Source organism: Apteryx rowi, unplaced genomic scaffold, assembly GCF_003343035.1.
Source record: "Apteryx rowi isolate R43461 unplaced genomic scaffold, aptRow1 scaffold_7, whole genome shotgun sequence".
Classification (NCBI taxonomy): Eukaryota; Metazoa; Chordata; class Aves; order Apterygiformes; family Apterygidae; genus Apteryx; species Apteryx rowi.
The window spans coordinates 6,609,181-6,625,690 of NW_020450982.1; the positions used below are offsets into that span (position 1 = coordinate 6,609,181).

Here is a 16,510-nt window from a genome sequence, read left to right on the forward strand (position 1 = left end):
CCAACCCGCCCGCGTAGCGGGGCCCGCCGGCCAATGGCGGGGCGCGGCCCGCTGGCCAATAGCGGGGCCCGGGGGGCGCCTGCCGCAGCCAATCGCGAGCCGGCGGGAGGGGGTCGGGAGCGGAGGAGTCCCCCGGCCCCCCCGCCCTCGGGAGGGCTGCGGCAGGGCGGGGGCGCGGCGCGCATGCGCGGCGAGCATGGGGGGGGGGGTGTCACTGCACTGCACTGCCTCTCTCCAAGCACTGCACCGCACCTCCTCAATCACTGCCCCACACTGCCCCTCTCCAAACACTGCACTGCAAAACCCTCAATCACTGCCCCACACTGCCTCTCTCCAAGCACTGCACCGCACCCCCTCAGTCACTGCCCCGCACTGCCCCTCTCCAAGCACTGCACTGCAAACCCCTCAATCACTGCCCCACACTGCCTCTCTCCAAGCACTGCACTGCAAAACCCTCAATCACTGCACTGCACTGCCCCTCTCCAAGCACTGCACCGCACCCCCTCAGTCACTGCACTGCGCTGCCCCTCTCCAAGCACTGCACCACACCCCCTCAATCACTGCACTACACTGCTCCTCCAAACACTGCACCGCAACCCCTCAATCACTGCACCACATTGCCCCCTCAATCATTGCACTGCACTGCCCCTCCAAGCACTGCATCACACACCCTGAATCACTGCACCGCACTGCCCCTCCACGCACTACACTGTACCCCCCTCAATCCCTGCACCGCACTGCCCCCTCCAGTCACTGCACTGCACCCCCAGTCACTGCACTGCTCCCTCCAATCACAGCACCACACCCCCTCCAAGCACTGCAATGCACTACCCCTCTGCAATCACAGCAACACACCCCCTTATTTATTGCACCTCACACCCTTAATCACTGCAACACACTGGTCCTCTCCAATCACTGCACACCACTGCCCACCCTCCAATTACTGCGTGGCACTCCTCCAAACAGTGCTTGGCACTGACCCCTCCAATCGCTGCACCACACTGTCCCCCCTCTGATCACTGCACTGCACCTCTAGTCACTGTACTGCCCTCCACCACCTCCAATCACTGCACCCCTAGTGACTCACGCTATACCATGTCCAGTCACTGCACAGTACCTCCTCCGGTCACTCCATGGCATCGCACCACGCCACCTCCAGCCACTGCACAGTGCGGCAACACCTCCAATCACTGCACAGCACTGCCCTGCATCCAGTCACAGCACTACACTGCTCCCCCCCTCCAGTTGTTGAACCACAGTGTCCCCCTTTCCAGTCACTGCACTGCCCCCCTCCAATCACTGCATGGCACTGCTCCACACCTCCCCCAATCACTGCACAACACTGCACCCCTAAGTCACTAACTGCATTGCACCACTTCCAGTCACAGCACTGCAGAGCTTCTCCAGCCACTGCACCTCCTGTCAAACACTACACTCAACCATCCCTCCTGCCACAGCACTACACTGCACACCACTGCACCTGCCTGCAGCTGCGACAGCTCCACACACTGCTGTGCCACACTACCTGGCTCCAGTAAGTGCATCACCCTGTGTCTCCCTCCAACCTCTGCACCACACTGCAGTGACTACACTGTGCCACACCACCCCCATCACCGCATGGCACTGCATCTCCCTCCGACTGGCTGCATCCCCAACAACTGTACCACATTGCCTAGCCTCCAGTCACTGCATTACAGTGCACTGCATCTCCCTCCTATCACCGCCCTGCCCAAGCTCCAAAGACTGCACGACAACCCCCCCCATCATTATATTGAACAGCCCTTCAATCATTGCCCTGCACCTCCCTCCAGCAACAGCACCACACTGCCCAGCCTGCAACCACTGGCTGCCGCCCACTGCCATGCACTGCCCAGCCTCGCCTCCAGCCCGTGCAGCGCTTCCCGCCTACAACCACTGCCCTGCACTGCCCAACCTTGTCTAGCCTCCAGGCACTGCACTGCACCTCGCCACACTGCACAGTCTAGTTTAGTGCGGGGTCACTGCATTTGCACTGCCCAACTTTGCCTCCAAGCACTGCAGCTCCTCAAAGCACCGCACACCCACCAAGGGCGGCGCGGTGCTGCCCGGCCGTGGCACCACCACCCCGGGATGCGCACGGCCTCCCTGCCCTCCACTGCACCGGGCCGCACAAACCGCGTCCGCTGCCCTCCCGCAGCACCTGCGCCGGCGGCGCCCGCTCCGCACGGCTCCCCTCGCGGTGCGCTTCCCGCCCGCGCAGCGCACGGCTGCCSGGCAAGCGCATCCCGCCCCTCCCGCGGCGCCGCTCCCGCCTGCTGGCCTCGTCGCTGCCGAGCAGCCCCGGCGCTCTTCCGGCGCAGGGCCGCGGGAAAGCACGAGCACAGGCTGCTACCGGGAGGGGACCGATAAAGAATTAAAGAAGCCATTGGGGCTACTGAGGACAAAGTCTTCTAAACAAAAAGATGCCACAAGAAATAAACTTCCGTCTTCGAGACAGTACAGGAACCCGGCAGTTTCCCATCTCCACCCGCCGTGATTCACTAATAACAGAAGGAAAACAAAAAGCCATGTGAAGCCCAGGGAGCTGAAGCGACGCCACGGTGGTTCCCGCCGCTGCCGGGCAGGCGCCGCCTGAGCCCGGGACGGGGTGGCGCAGGGGAGCCGGCAGGCGGCCAGCGACCCGTGCCCACGCTCGCTCGTGGGCATCGCCGGCGCGGAGGAGGTGCGCGGAGAGGGGCCGTCGGCGCCTCGGGGCGCCCCGAGCACCCGCCACCTGCCCGTGGGCCCCGCTGCTGCCGCCGCGCCGCGTCGCCCCGCTCCGCCTGGGCTGCGCCACCGGGCAGGCGGCGGCGGCGGCGGCGGCGTCTCACCCGCTCGCGCGGTCCGCGGGCGCAGCGGACGACCTGGTTTTGACAAGGAGCCAGCGAGGCGACGACCTCCTTCGCCCCGCCGCAGCGCGACAAGGCTGGGGCCGGCGGCTCACCCGCCTCCGGCACCCGGGAAACTCTACCCCGCGTTATCAGGTGTCGGCGCACCGCAAAGAGCCCAGGACCAAGCCAGGTTTCCTGCCGGCCTGGAAAAGACTAGGAAGCGGAGAGCCGAGCATTTATGGAAATCAGGCACCCTCAGCCGGCAGCGGTCTGACAGCCACGAGATGACCTGGAGCAGCGATTAGTGGAGTGATCTGGTTCGAGTAGCATGGCTTTAGTCTGAGCATGGTCCTACTTAGCTCACACATTTCATTCGCAGGCAGCTGTCAAGCCGGATGTTGCTAGGAGATAGACAACAGGGGAATAATTAAGTCTGATTAAATCCTATCATATTGCCACGCTGCTTTCCAGAACGCTCTGGAGCTTTTCCGGCAAAACTGACCAGACGAAAGGGCACGAGCAGGCGCGCGTCCTGGCCGGCGGTCGGCTCGCTCAGCCTCGGGCAGGGCCCGCGTCCGCCCGCGCGTTTGCAGAGCGCTTCCCAGAGCGACGCTGGCCCGCGGTCCGAAAGAAAAGACTGGGGAGCGGCGGGGACGCGGCTCCGCACGCAGGTACCAGCGCAGCGGGAACGGGTCCCGGCCTGGAGCAGGCGGAGTGGTTTCCCCGCGTCCCCCCCCTACGCACACGCGGTTCAGGGCGCTGGTGCCGGACTGGACGCAGCCTGGGTCAGGCACAGCCGCTCGCGTCCCCGCCGGGGCTGGGCGCGTCGGGGCCGCCTTCGGCAGCGCTGCCGGCTGCCTCTCCTCCGAAAGAAGCCTCGCTTGCCCGTCCCGAAGCCGCTCTGCAAACTCACCACACACGTGCGGCGTGAAGGTGGCCAGGGCATTTGCTTCGAAACCACACGGTTTGCTTTATTTCGGTTTATGATGGCTGGGCTGCACATCCTCAGGTGTGACACGTAAAGGTAAATAACGTCTGTGTATTCTTTTCTTATCATAAAATAAAGTTATGCTGTAGCTATGCGTGTTAGTTGCGAAATACACCCACGTCACCTTCTGGACTCCCTCTGCAGCGAGGCTGCTGAGCTCGTCTTGACTCTCTGCCCTGTAACGATTCTCACACCAGTGCTCACACTGTAATCCTTCACTCCAAATTACATGTCATCTAATCAGACTGGATACTAATTAACTTAATATTTTATCACTAACTAAATACCACTAAATACCGCACTGAAGGTTGCTCTCCAGTAATGGCTACACGGAGATTACCTCCGCTGATGCACAGGCTCCAGGAATGCAATCTGGTCTGTAACACGCTGCTGTGTTGTCTTTATCTCTCTGGCCCAACTTGTTTTATCTCGTGCATGCATTACGCGTTATTCTTAAACACAGGCTCTAGCTCGGGAGAAGTGTGATCAGTCTGCAGGCAGCACTTTGCACTTCATAGTGCCCTAGCTACTGGAGGAACAGAAGCATTCAATAGAATCATCAGCAGTCCCACATAAAATGAGTTAAAACAAGCAGAACTTGGCTGAAAAATTCTGCCACCCTCCAGATGTTTTGAACAGCAGAGAGTCACACTTACCCCTGCATGCGCAGACGTACCTCCGGAGCCTGCACTAACACATCCCCCCGCGATCTGCCCGACCAGACCACGGTTCCCAGCGCCTTTCTCACATGAAACGATCGAATGCTCCTTGCTGACATTCAGCTGTATTACTCTGCACAGCTGTCCGGAGCACCGCTCGGCAGTTCACCTTCTTGCATTAGTTCCAGTATATCATGTTTGGCCCATGCATGTTTTCCAAGAAAGGAGCTAAGCTTGATTTTAAGACACAAGCTGGAGACTCCCAGCTCCCCCGGCTCTGTTTCAGGAGCCCATCAGCCTCACTTTTAGAGGAGCATCCCACTTTTCTGAGCCTGGCTCCAGCTTGCAGATGCACCATTTTGCTCTGCCTCCTGCTAAAGGACCTTTTAGAGTCTGGCATTTGCTCGCTGTGACACGACACACATGCTGCAAAGCAAGCCCCCTCTCAGCCATCTTTCCAATGAACTAGATATATTGAGTTCCTTAATTTTCTTACTGCCAGGCTTTCCCCCCACCCTTAAGCCTTTTTTTTTGCATGTCTGCTTTATATAACTTCCCTGGTTTTCCTGCATCCTTTTCAAGCCGCAGCATCCCTCAATAAGCCTCACCAATGCTTTAACATGGGGGTTACACCTGCCTTTTCCTCTTCTCTGTCTCAAATTGCTGCTTTAACCCTGTCTGCCAGAACCAGGCATTCGCGCAGGCTGCCCCAGACCTTCCCCAGACCTGCTGCTTGCCGGGCTGGAGCCAGCACCCGCGGCACCTTCGCTCCTGTGCGTCCAGGGTCCTGAAAGGCAGAGCGGGGCGACGGTGGCACCTCCGCTCCCGGGGTCCCCCTCACCCCGTCCCAGCTCGGCTGCCTCGCCGGTGCCGTTTCGGAGCAGCCTGCAAACGCCGGGTTTGCGCCCGCGGCGAGTGCCACGGAGGGCGCGATGTCTGCAGGCGCTCGGCCGGCACGCCGGTGGCCGTGGGGCAGCCGGAGAAACCRTTGGCAGGCAGAGCCTGGCGGGATTTCCCTCCCACTCCCTCCTCCCGGCGGTTATTTTACCCGGGCAGCCAGAGCCTCCCGCTCCGGGCGTGTTTCCGAGGGTGCGTGTGGCCCTTCGGGGCCGGGTGCGGAGCCGGCCAGCTCTCCGCGAGCAGGCGTCCCAGCTCTCACCAGCCACTGTGCTACGAAATAAGGCGAAGAAGACAGGTAGCACCTGCTGGTATTCTGCCCGGTTTGGGTGTGAAATTGGGGAAATATTACACAATGCCTCTGAACATTTTACCCAACCCACCCTCAGTAACAGCAGTCACTCAGGAAGCCGGTGCACTGCTTAGTGTGCTGTACGCTGTGAAAACTGTCTGGTAAATACAATACCCTGGGTGGAGTTCCCCTGTTTAATCCTGCTCCTTAAAGACGACAGCTCATGTGTTCCTTGTGTATTTACTACTCAAAGGTTTTATTTTTCCAGAGCAGCCACCCCAGCCTAATGTGCTCAAGACTTGGGAGTGAAACTGGAGATTTTTCCCAGGCCACACACAGTCATCAGCTATCACAGTCTGCAACTGCACTTCTGCTAATTACACTGCTGATGTGTAAACTTGGAAACGGCCCAGCTCCTTGTGTAATTGCTTTGTCTCTCCTGGGCTGAGAGTGCAAAAACAGATTTCTGTCCTTGCGGCGATCAGCTGCGACTGCTCCCAGCGCTGTGGATGGGCAAGGGGGCTTTTTTACAAACGGAGATGTGGAGCAAAGCAACACTAGGTGGACCTGAATTTCTGAGACAGTTTCTGAATAGACCTGGTTTTCTGAGACAATTAAAGCTGGAAAGGCCACAAACCTGGATCAGACATGAGGGATGGCCCTGGGAGACCCGGGGGTCCTGCTCGCTTTGGCTGCCTCAAGCCCAAGGACGGCAGCCGGCAGCTCTGCCCCAAGCCCTCACCCAAGCATTGCCCCGAGTCCTTTCAAGCCTTACAAATACCCAAAAGAGCAACGCAGGGGAGGCAGATACTTTCCAACCATAGTCCGTGTCCTCCTTCGAAGGGACCTGCAGGAGTGACCCCATCTCACGCAGCACCGCAGCTGGAGCGGGACGTTCGTGCCGCAGCAGAGCGAGGAGAGGCTGAGGCTCCCAAAACCAGGCATGTCCGTGCCATGGGCCAGGTGATTTGCACACAAAGTTTTGAYGTTGCAGTTGTGGTTTTCTCTGAACCACAAGTGTTAATTTTTAACAAACATTGAGCTGGAGGGTGGCCAGGGTAAGCCTTTGGCTCAAGAAAGAGCCAAAGCAACATGCAAAGAAACAGCAGAGGCACCTGAATTCAGGTTTGGGATTTTGTCACTGGGAAGCTGAAAACACAGCAAATGGCACCACGGATGTGGTTTCATAGAACATGAGTGTTTTAAAAAACTCATTGTCTTTGCACAAAAGAAAAGGTCTGGCAGACAAAAGCACCAGCATCTATATAGCACGCTTGGGCTTTTCCACAGTCTTCAACAATGATGTTGGTTTTTAATTAAAAAAATGTATTATAAAGAATTAATAAGGCTCATATTAGACTAACAACTAAATTCATTAACAGCTACATTTTGAGGTCTGTCAGTGAGCCAAGTTTTAATGGGGAGACATCAACAAATGGGGACCTAACTGGACCCTGAGAGACTGTTTCTTGGTCCATTGCCATTTAATAGTTTTTAAAATCAATTATCTAGAAGACAAGATGAAGGCTTAAATTTGTGGATGATACAAATAATGAACAAGCTGCTTGCTGTTACGGAGTGATCTGAACTGTCTGATAAAATTATCACAAGCCATGGTGCATTTTAAATAGCCCTGGATGCAAAGTAAGGTACTTGGGAACACGGAGGACAGCCTGTACCAGGAGATGGAGGATCTCCCGGAAAGCAGCAGGAGGGAGAGATAAAAAAGGAAATAAAGGGAAAAAAAAGCCAGAAAAAAGAGACAGCCATCTCCACACACAGTTGCTGCTATGAACATGCATCCCGGCACACCGGCTGGGAGAGGACRTGATCCGGAGACGTGCGCAGGGGATTTGCAAGCAGAAGAAAGGTAGCGCTCTTGCCTCTCTCTGCAGCACTGGCGAAGCCAATTTTATGTCCAATTCAACTGCCCTAACCTCAGAACAGACATGGAGATCCTGAGGAGCAGCAACGTCACCCCAGAAAAGGACCTAAGGCCTGGACATGGGGCTCCCTGAGAGACAGCAGAGAGGTGACCGGTCTCTGCATTTACGGGGGAAGGACCACTGCTGGCGCGGAGCGTTTCGGCCTGGCAGAGCACAGCACGAGACCCAACGGCTGCAGGGAGCTGCAGAAGGAAAAAATCAAGCTTGAAATTAATTAATTCAAGCCTGAAATTAATTAAATTTCTCAGCAGCCCGGTCATCGAACACTGCAGGAGTTATCCATCCCCATTGCTCAGAAGCTTTAAAATGAGATTAGACGGTCTTGAGTTTTAATTTAACTTCCCAACAGCATCTGTGGCTCAGACACAAGGAAGCCTGCCCGCGCGGCCGCAGTGGCGGTTTCGCCCCAATCCGTTCACACCCCCCGGGCTCACCCTCCTCCCGGAGAGGCCCGGATTGCCCCTGCTGCCCTGTGCCCGGATGGTGCTCGGCGCTTTGCCCTCGCCTCCCCTTCGGCTCGCAGGGAAAGCCTGCGTGGGGCTGAGGCCGCGGCGGTCTGGGTCCCGGCTGGGGAYGCTCCTTGTCGCCTGGCCGAACTGCGCCAGGAGCCGCTGGCAGGGGAGGCCGGGGTAACGCCGAGTGCCAGAGATGGGAGCGGGYGGGTGCGGAGGGGCTCAGCCGGAGCACGGGCGTCTCCATCCGTGCTTCCAGCTCCCACGCACGTTTTTCCCACACCTGAGCGTCATGGTATGGCCYGACTCGTTCCCGGCTGCTCAGCATCGCGCGGCTCTTGAGCGCACGCGCCGCCCCCGGCAGCGCTTGGCTCCAGCCCTCTGTTGCCGCATTTCCAAGCCTGAGTGCTTTTTTAATCAATTGTTTTGGAGCAAGAAAGACTTTTCCTAACTCCAGCCGGCCCATTGCAGCCATGAGCCACCCAGCAGCTGGCTCCTCTTGCCAATACCTACATGAATCCTACCTTATCTGCGGCTGCCCCCGATGCCTGGTGAACTGAAGCATCCTAACACACGCTCATACTGCAGCCCAGTAACACCCCAATTTTCCTGCAGCGCGGGAACCGGCTTTGGTGCTCGCCCTGGTCTCTGCCACGCAGCTCCAGGAGAGCCAGTGCCTAAAAACGCAGTCAAAGCACAACAGTTTACAATGCTGCTGGTTCAACCCCTGCTTAGGATTTACAAACCTCTCCAATTTGTGTATCCATGTTTGATCTCCTCCCTGTGTGCCCCAAGGAAATGGCTGCGAGCCAGTGTCACTCCTGAGTAAGCTGTATTCCCGCGGCGGCCAAGTCGTGCCCCCTTTCAAATCTCATGATGTCGTTTATCATGATTTCAGACACAAACGGGGCCCACGTGCCAGTTCGTGTCAGGTTGGCGCATAATCGACGGCACAGGTACAAGCACACTCCTTTGGGATAAGTCCTTTCACACCTTCTTTCCTGGCCTCATTTCTTGCATAATTTGGCATAAAAACACTGATTTTGCAGTAGCGTTTGTGCAGGTCGACTTGCCTAATGCTCTTTCAACCTGCTTCAGTGAGCAGCTCCCAGGGTGTCCCAGTGTCTGCGGAGCTGCTGGCTGCTCCCAGCTCGGCGTGGGCGACCGGAGCCTCCTCCAAACCCTCTGCCACGTGCCAAGGCACTGCCAAACGCCCCTGGGCGCCGCGGGGCAGAGACGCTCTCCCCAGCGCCCTCGCCGTGACTGCTCGCCCGCAGGCTGCGCTAGCAATAGCAGCACCCGGCCCCGGGGGCGGCACGATCCATCTGGAAACGGGACGAGGAGCAAAGAGGTAGCAGCGGGCTGGGGGCGAGGAGCAGCAGAGGGAGGAGAGGGAAGGTGCCAGACGACTCGCTGCCTTTGCGCAGATCCTGCCAGTCCCCGGGAAGGCAGTGGGAGGAGGCGCCRGAGCTGCCGCCGCAGGTGCTTCGCCCGTGGGCGCGAAAGCCCCCACCTGGCGTGGGAGGCGTGGGGCTGGCAAGTGGGGCGCCCCTTGGACACCTGCCCCACACACTGCCCTCCCGCAGCCCCCCCCGGCACCCAAAGGAGCCCGCAGGCGCACATCCCCGCTGCTCTGGGAACAGCCTGGCCTTGCCACCCGGCGGGGGTGCGGGTGCTCCCGTGCCAGGGGGCTTTGGAGGCCCATCAGCAAGACGAGGCAGCCGGTGCTCTTCTTCTCCCCATTGCAAAAGGGAAGGAAAGAGAGGAGCCAGCTGCTACGGTACAGTCTGTAATGCAGAGCCGTCAGGGCAAACTGGCCCCACGGGCCGGGGGGGCAGGGGTGTAGGGGCTAGGGGCCCTGGTGTGCGTTGCGCTGACCATTGCGTTGCAGGACACAGCCAGGGTTTTCATGCTCTGCTGCCAGGTGTGAGCACTCCACTTTTATGAGATTCAGCATTTGGGCAACCTGTGCATGCTTGTAGCCACTCTGCACAACAAGGAGCAACCACAACCTGCAGGAAGYGCCCTTGGGTGCTGACCCACAAGGGCTGATAGCCCGCAGGAGAACTGGTCTTTCCAAGAAACAGGGGAAGCTAAATGCGGAGAGGCGTCATCACCATGGACACCCTCCCCGCCAGACCACTTCCCAGGAGATGGGGTAGATTAGCACCTCTTATTCACACAGCAACCCAAACAGGCGCTGATCTGACAGTCCAGCAGCTACAAGCTGCCCGCACTGGTGAACGAGCCCCAGCGCAAAGCCGGCAGAGCAGCATGCCCCAGMCCTGCTCCCCCTCCACAGGGGAGAGGGGAGCAGTGAGGTTTGGGGCACTGCTAGATGTGTTGGGCTTTTTCTCTCCTTCACCAGCGGCCAGGACACAGCCATGGCTTGGCACTGTCACCTCCCAGCAGTGATGGGTCACAGCACACGTGCAGAGTGCCACACRGCAGCCCAAAAGCAAACAACAATGCACAGACTGGAGCTGCCCACCGGAGACGGGCGATGGCACAAGGCAAGCCAGAAATCACGAGCTGGGCAATTGCAGAGCCACTGGCATTAGGGACCCTCTCTCCATTGCACAAGTCACCTCCACAACCTCCCCTGGACAATCCCAGCAAGGTGGCTGATGTCTCATCCCAGGCCCCGGTCACCCTGGCAGCTCTGCTGCAAGCTCCTGCCCTTTGGCTGCTCATGCACAAGCGGAAATGGCACACCCAAGGCTGCGGGAGAGGCCAACAGCACATGTGTGCACACACTCATGCACACACACACGCACATGCCCACTCCCCCGCTGCAGGAAGGCAAGACACACTGACAGCACGGGGCACCTGCTACCTGCCAGGTGTCCCTGGCAGTGCGGGGGCACCGGCTGCGGACGAGCCCGGGTGGAGGGGGCACCTTCCCGCACTGCCTGTCCTCCAGCATCTCGCCCCAGAGAGCAACACAACCTCAGCCGTTTCTGAGCCAATGGACCTTGGGAAAGCTGCCATTTGGAAGCAGCAATTGCTTTCCAACCTGGGGGCCCTTTGCACAGCTTCCAGAGCAAACTGTTTCCAGGGAAACCTTCCCCGGCGCCCCTGCCCACCCTGCCTGTGAGCATGGAGCAGAGGCCTCAGCGGCTGCAGCAGGGCTGGCAGCAACCCCAGCTGGTTGCTGCTCCTCCCTCTCTACCGGCTGTGTCTCCACCTCAGGGCCGGGCAGCTGGGCTGCAGCAGGGCTCTGCCCAGAAGGGGATTTTTGGATCCATTCCTCCATAATGCTTTCAGGAGCCTCGGGCCCTGCAGAAGAGAAAATCTCCCCAGCTGAAGGGGGCTCCCTCTTTATGCAGCAGCAAGTGGCCACAGGCTGTGTTTTGCAGCCCCTGCTTCAGTCCCACAACATCATTTCTGCTCAGATACCTGACATACTTCTCCTTCCCAAGCCAGGAATACCCGTCAGCTCAAAGCCGGCAAAACCTGAGGGATCTGTTCACCTGATTTCTCAAGAGCGGTGAAACTGCACGAGTGCAGAGAAAGCAGAAATGAGACCTCTTCACATATTCGCTACCATATTCACAATCTGCTTATGGTATTACCTGCCCAAGTCCAGCTCAGTCTTAGAAGTTGCACTCAAAACAGAAGTGTTCATGTGCATACACACACACACAYATATATATATATATGCATGCTCAGTTTTCCTCTTGTCTCCCAGCTCTGTGAGCTCTCTGCAGGTACAATCAGCYCTCATGCCATTGCAGCCTGTGCTCCTTTTTCTTGTGCTCCCAGGGCAAGGCTGTGCCTTGAGCCCCTGGCCACGCTGCAGGTCTGAGYATCCTTGGTGGATGCCCAGGCTCCTCCCAAGGCAGCAGGCAGCCGGCCCTGGAGCGGGGCCGAGAGAGGCATCTCGTGGTCCGGATGTGGAACAAGGCTGTCATCTCTTGCTCATCAGCACGGGCAGCCCTAAAAATATCCTGGGAGTAGGCTGGTGGCAGTTGTGCTACAGTCTCTGTTACGCAGAAGGAAATTGCTAGTCCCTGGCAGAGCAGTTATCTGCTAGACGGCTCCAGGCTGAACCAGCTCTGCAGCCGCGTGGGCACAGCACCACGCCGGGCACAGGGGACGAGGTGCCATGCTCAGACACTGCTGCTGCTGCCTTGGAAATCTCTGCACTGCTGCGCACTCGGGTGATTGCAGGGTGTTAAGCAACCGGGCACAGCAGCTTGATTGCTGCCGTGCAGCAGAGCTCCTGGCCRGGGGAGAGGGGCAGCACCACAGCCATCGTCCTTTCTGGGGTGCACGGGACTGAGGAGGGGGAGAGGGGAATTGGGGTTTGGGAGCCCGTGGCGGTGAATCCCTAACACTGGCGAAACAGGGTGCTGCGCAACCCCCTCATGCAGCGCCAAAGGTGGATGCAAGCAGCCAAGCTCACAGTGCTGTGCGCACAAGTGCAGTCAACACCGGGACACCAAGCAGAAGAGCAAGTTGGCTGAGCAGGGACCAGGAGGGCAGGCACAGCACTGAGGCTGTGGGCGAAAGCCAAAGAACCAGAAAAAAAAAACCCAAGCAGCTGAGAGCTGCTGAGCCTGGTGACGAGGGCTGGCAATGCTCTCTGCAACACCCAGCTGTAGAGGGCAAAGCCATCAGCTCCTCCTCTCCTGTCTCTGCACGTCCCAAATCCCCAGGGCACAGCAGTGAGGATGGCTGCTGCTTGCAAAGCCTCAGGCAATCATCCCCCTAAGCCCACTTGAGTGGGAAAAGGAGGAGAGAGAGGCCTGGAGGAAGAGCCAGAAGGGCTGTGCCAGCCCTCATAGGAACAGCCCTTGCTGTTACAGGGGAAGAGCACGACTCCAGGCCAGAGCAGAGACTCTCTTGCCCCGACACGGGCACGGCCCTGGCAGGCAGAGCCTGTGCCTGGCACTGCGGGTCCTGGAGGTTCAGGGCAGGAGGCAGGGCTGCTTCGGGAAGCAGCAGTGCTTGCAAGGCGGGCAGCAAGCAGAGCCCTGTCCAAGCTGCAGAGACACAGAGGCACCAACCGATTCCCTGGCCGTTTCCCTGCACGGCTGCGATGCTCCCAGCAGAGCTGCCAGCCCTGCTGGGTCCAGGCTCTGCCAGTCTCCGTGCGCATGAATAACCCTGCTGTAGGACTCGGCCCTCACAGGGTAGCATCCATGGCAATGCGGGGTGCCAGGGCAGGACTAGGGGCCTTGCTAGGATGCCACAAGGCGGGAGGGAGTCCTTCCCCCAGCTCCATCACCAGCACTCCCTCGGGTGCTCTCTGCCCTGCTGCAAGCTGGGTTTGCAGAGGCAGAAACAAGCACCAGCCACAGGGTTACCACACGCCTTGGCTGCGCGGCGGGGCCTGGCTCGGGCTGGCTCCGATGTGCCTGGAGAGCAGAGCTGGAGAGGCTTTGAGCCTCTTACAGACCATTTCCAACAGACACGCTGGCTGCCAGCCCCATTGCCCATCCTTTGCACCCTGCCTCGGACGCAGCTCATGCTTGGCCCTGCCCTGGAAGCACTTACCCAGCTGGCAGGGCTCGGCGAGGACGCATCTCACCCGGCCAGGTTATTCAGCACAGACAGACGTCCCGACATCCCCGCCGCTGCCGGCGGCAGGCAGCAGATGCAGTCATTGCTTCCTCTGGCCCACCGCTGCTCTCAAAATAGCTCCCAGCTCCATGCGCACAGGGCTGCTGAGAGGCAGCGCTGGCAGTCCAGGAGGAAGCCCCAGCTCGGGGCATAGTGCACTGTGTCTGGGCAAGGCCCCTCCACGTGATGTCCTGCTGCAGGACCGGCTGATGCAAGTCTCTGGGGACAGGTCTACGTGTTAACCAGGAGCACAGGAGCATGCAGGGGCTGACACACTCCACCCTCGCAGCTGTTCAGCTAGCTGTGATTTGAGCTGTCCTTGAACCTGCTGTGCTGTGCCCCAACTGCTGGTAGGATTTGGGTCTTCCCTCCTCTGCAGCCATCTCCTCTTTCTCATTCCAGAGCGAGCTAGCAAAACATCTGTTCAACCCCCTCCCAAACCAATGGGCTCCCGAGCACAAGATCTTACTGTCCTGCCCAGCATCTCACAGCCCCCTCTCGCTTTCCTCAGGGGTGCATTTTGCATGCTTTAAATCACTAGAACTGAAGCACATTCACAGGCTTCTCTCCCTATTGCTTCTGCTGAGCATGGCTGAGCACCAAGCACCTCAGCACCCATGTGGGCCCTCAGCTGGGCTGGGCACAAGCTTACAAGCTCTCTCCTGCTGGGTGTTGCCCAGTGCCAGGCTGTCTGCAAGAGGAACCATCTGTCACACCCCTCCATGCACCTCAGATTCTTGGGAGCTGCCACGGCCAGAGTGGAGTGCTCCAGGGAGCAAAGCTCAGCATGCTACCAACCTGAGCAATCTCGCCTGCTTCTTAGGGCTCCAGGACAGGTCAAGCTTGGAGAGGGGTAAGGAAACACCTCCGAGGTGCTAGGCAGAGCCCAGCTGCAGCCTACCATTTGTTTGCCCTGTGGAGAAGAGCAAACAGTCTCCCCACCAGGCACCAAGCACCTCCCCGGAAGAGCTGCACAAGGGCTCTTCTGTCCAGCAGTAGTTCCAGGAAGAAGGACCCAGGCATCCCAGGAACAGGGGTGGGGATCTGCTGGAGGAGGCAAGGGCAGCTCCAGCCTCCCAGGGATTCCCCCTCAGTTCTGTACCTCTCACTGGGAACCGTTCATGCTCCCTTACAAACTGGGGGAGGCTGGGGGCACAGGCGGAGAGGAGAGCCCCAAAGACAGCTGCCCAAGGCAGCATGGCCTGGGGCCTGGCGCAGGGGCAGCGGTGCAGAAGCCAGGCTCCTGGAGAAAGGTTTTCCCCAGCATGCTGACGCCAAAGAGGTGACCCACGTAGGCAAGACGCTGGGCCAGAAGAGGGGTAGAAGCAGGGTAGGAAAGACCCCACTACACTAGGACTCTGTAGCACTACTTGACTTATCCGGAGAAGCCCTGGGGGTAGGCTGGACAAGGCAAGGAGAGAGAAGTACTTCTTTAGCTGGCCCATCAGGTGCTGACGTGTCTGGCTCCCAGCCCAGCAGCTTGGAGCCACACAGCTCCTATGAACACAGTCTTTCTTCTCCCTGCTGCACAGCCCTTGGCAGACCCGCAGCCTCTCGGGCTGGGGAGGGAAAAGAGCCAAGGTCTGTTTTTCTGTCATTTTCCCCTTGCCAGGCTCTTCACAGCACTGAGGGCCCTCATCAGGGCCTTCCCAGCCAGGAACAGCACTGCAGATCCCTTGTCACACAGGATCCAAGAGGAGCCTTTGCCCTAAAGAAGTGAGAAAGAGCAAGATTGGCCCCAGCCCCATTGCCAGAAGGGCCAAGGGTCCGAGTAGGATGCCCTGTGTTACCACCCCCTCGGACACCAGCTGTTAAAAGATGTTTGGAAACAGGAAAGGCAAAAGAAGACTCACCACAGACCCTTCTCTGGCTGCCAGCACAACTGTTTCCTTCATCCTGCCCTAGGCTCTGCCGGGCTGGACAAGCAAAAGCTGCAWCTCTGCTGCAGAGCCAAACAGCTTCGGTAGTTACCCAGCACTTGCAGCAACAGCTCAACCAGAAGGGGTGCTAAGCCAGTCTGTGCAGTTGCTACTAGTCTCTTACTTCACTGCTTCAAGCAGAACAGTCCTGTATCTCCAGCTCCAGCACCAGACCAGCACTGTGGGCTGCTCCCATTTACCACTGAGCTGGCTAGATGTTAATAGTTACCCTGCACACGTGACCTTCAGCCAGTCAGCACCTACTACCTACAACAAAGGTGGAGATTGTCCCCACTTTTTTTTTTTTTTTTTTTTAAAACTGCTTCTAGCTATCAGTAATGATGACACCCACGTTAACTGCTATTGTGAGGATGGACACTGACCTTAACTCAAACGTGCAGGGATACTGTATTCAACAGCAGCAGCATTTCAATGACAGAGTTCAAGCATGTTAACTAAGATTAATACACATGTACATAAAACCATCTAAACCCCATGCCTCAGGCTTCTCCAGAGGTCCACAAGTACCACATACCTCCTGCCTCCCTAAATTCAGCAAGATTGCAGACTTGATTCATTATACTTCTTGAAGTAGCTTGCTTCAGTCTATAGTATACTTGCATACAACATATCACAGTGCAGATACATGTCCTGTTTGGACATGTGACAAGCTGGTAGAAATTCTCTAATTGCAAAAACAAGTTTTCTCCTGCTCTGTATGGAAGACTCCAACTTGCATATGAATATATCCAAGCACACAAGCTGTCTGCCTTCCCTACAGCCAGTGAGTGGGCAGTTCCTCTTTCAGCTAACAGTGTGGAAATAGGCAAGAGAAAAACTATTGGGATGCTGGGTCCTTGTGTAGTGTGAGAGGCCTCTATTTGTACATTGTGCAGCGTCTTACATAGGACTAACTCTCCCAGCAGCTAAGGTGAAAGAG

At 58.0% G+C, this 16,510-nt stretch overlaps 1 protein-coding gene across 12 annotated transcripts in view; it reads right to left on the reverse strand.

Moving 5' to 3' along the window:
- The window catches only part of ST3GAL3 (ST3 beta-galactoside alpha-2,3-sialyltransferase 3), a 207,266-nt gene extending 192,195 nt beyond the window's left edge, over positions 1–15,071 (reverse strand). For 6 of the 12 annotated variants that reach the window (XR_003256853.1, XM_026086815.1, XM_026086813.1 and 3 more), the window contains exon 1: positions 3,763–4,167. The gene's annotated coding sequence lies outside the window, so the exon portion shown is untranslated. Of the gene's footprint in view, positions 1–3,102; positions 3,497–3,762; positions 4,168–11,658 lie in introns of those variants that run through there. The other 6 variants (XM_026086823.1, XM_026086822.1, XM_026086818.1 and 3 more) reach the window with 4 other exon arrangements.
- Positions 15,072–16,510: the final 1,439 nt, after the last annotated feature.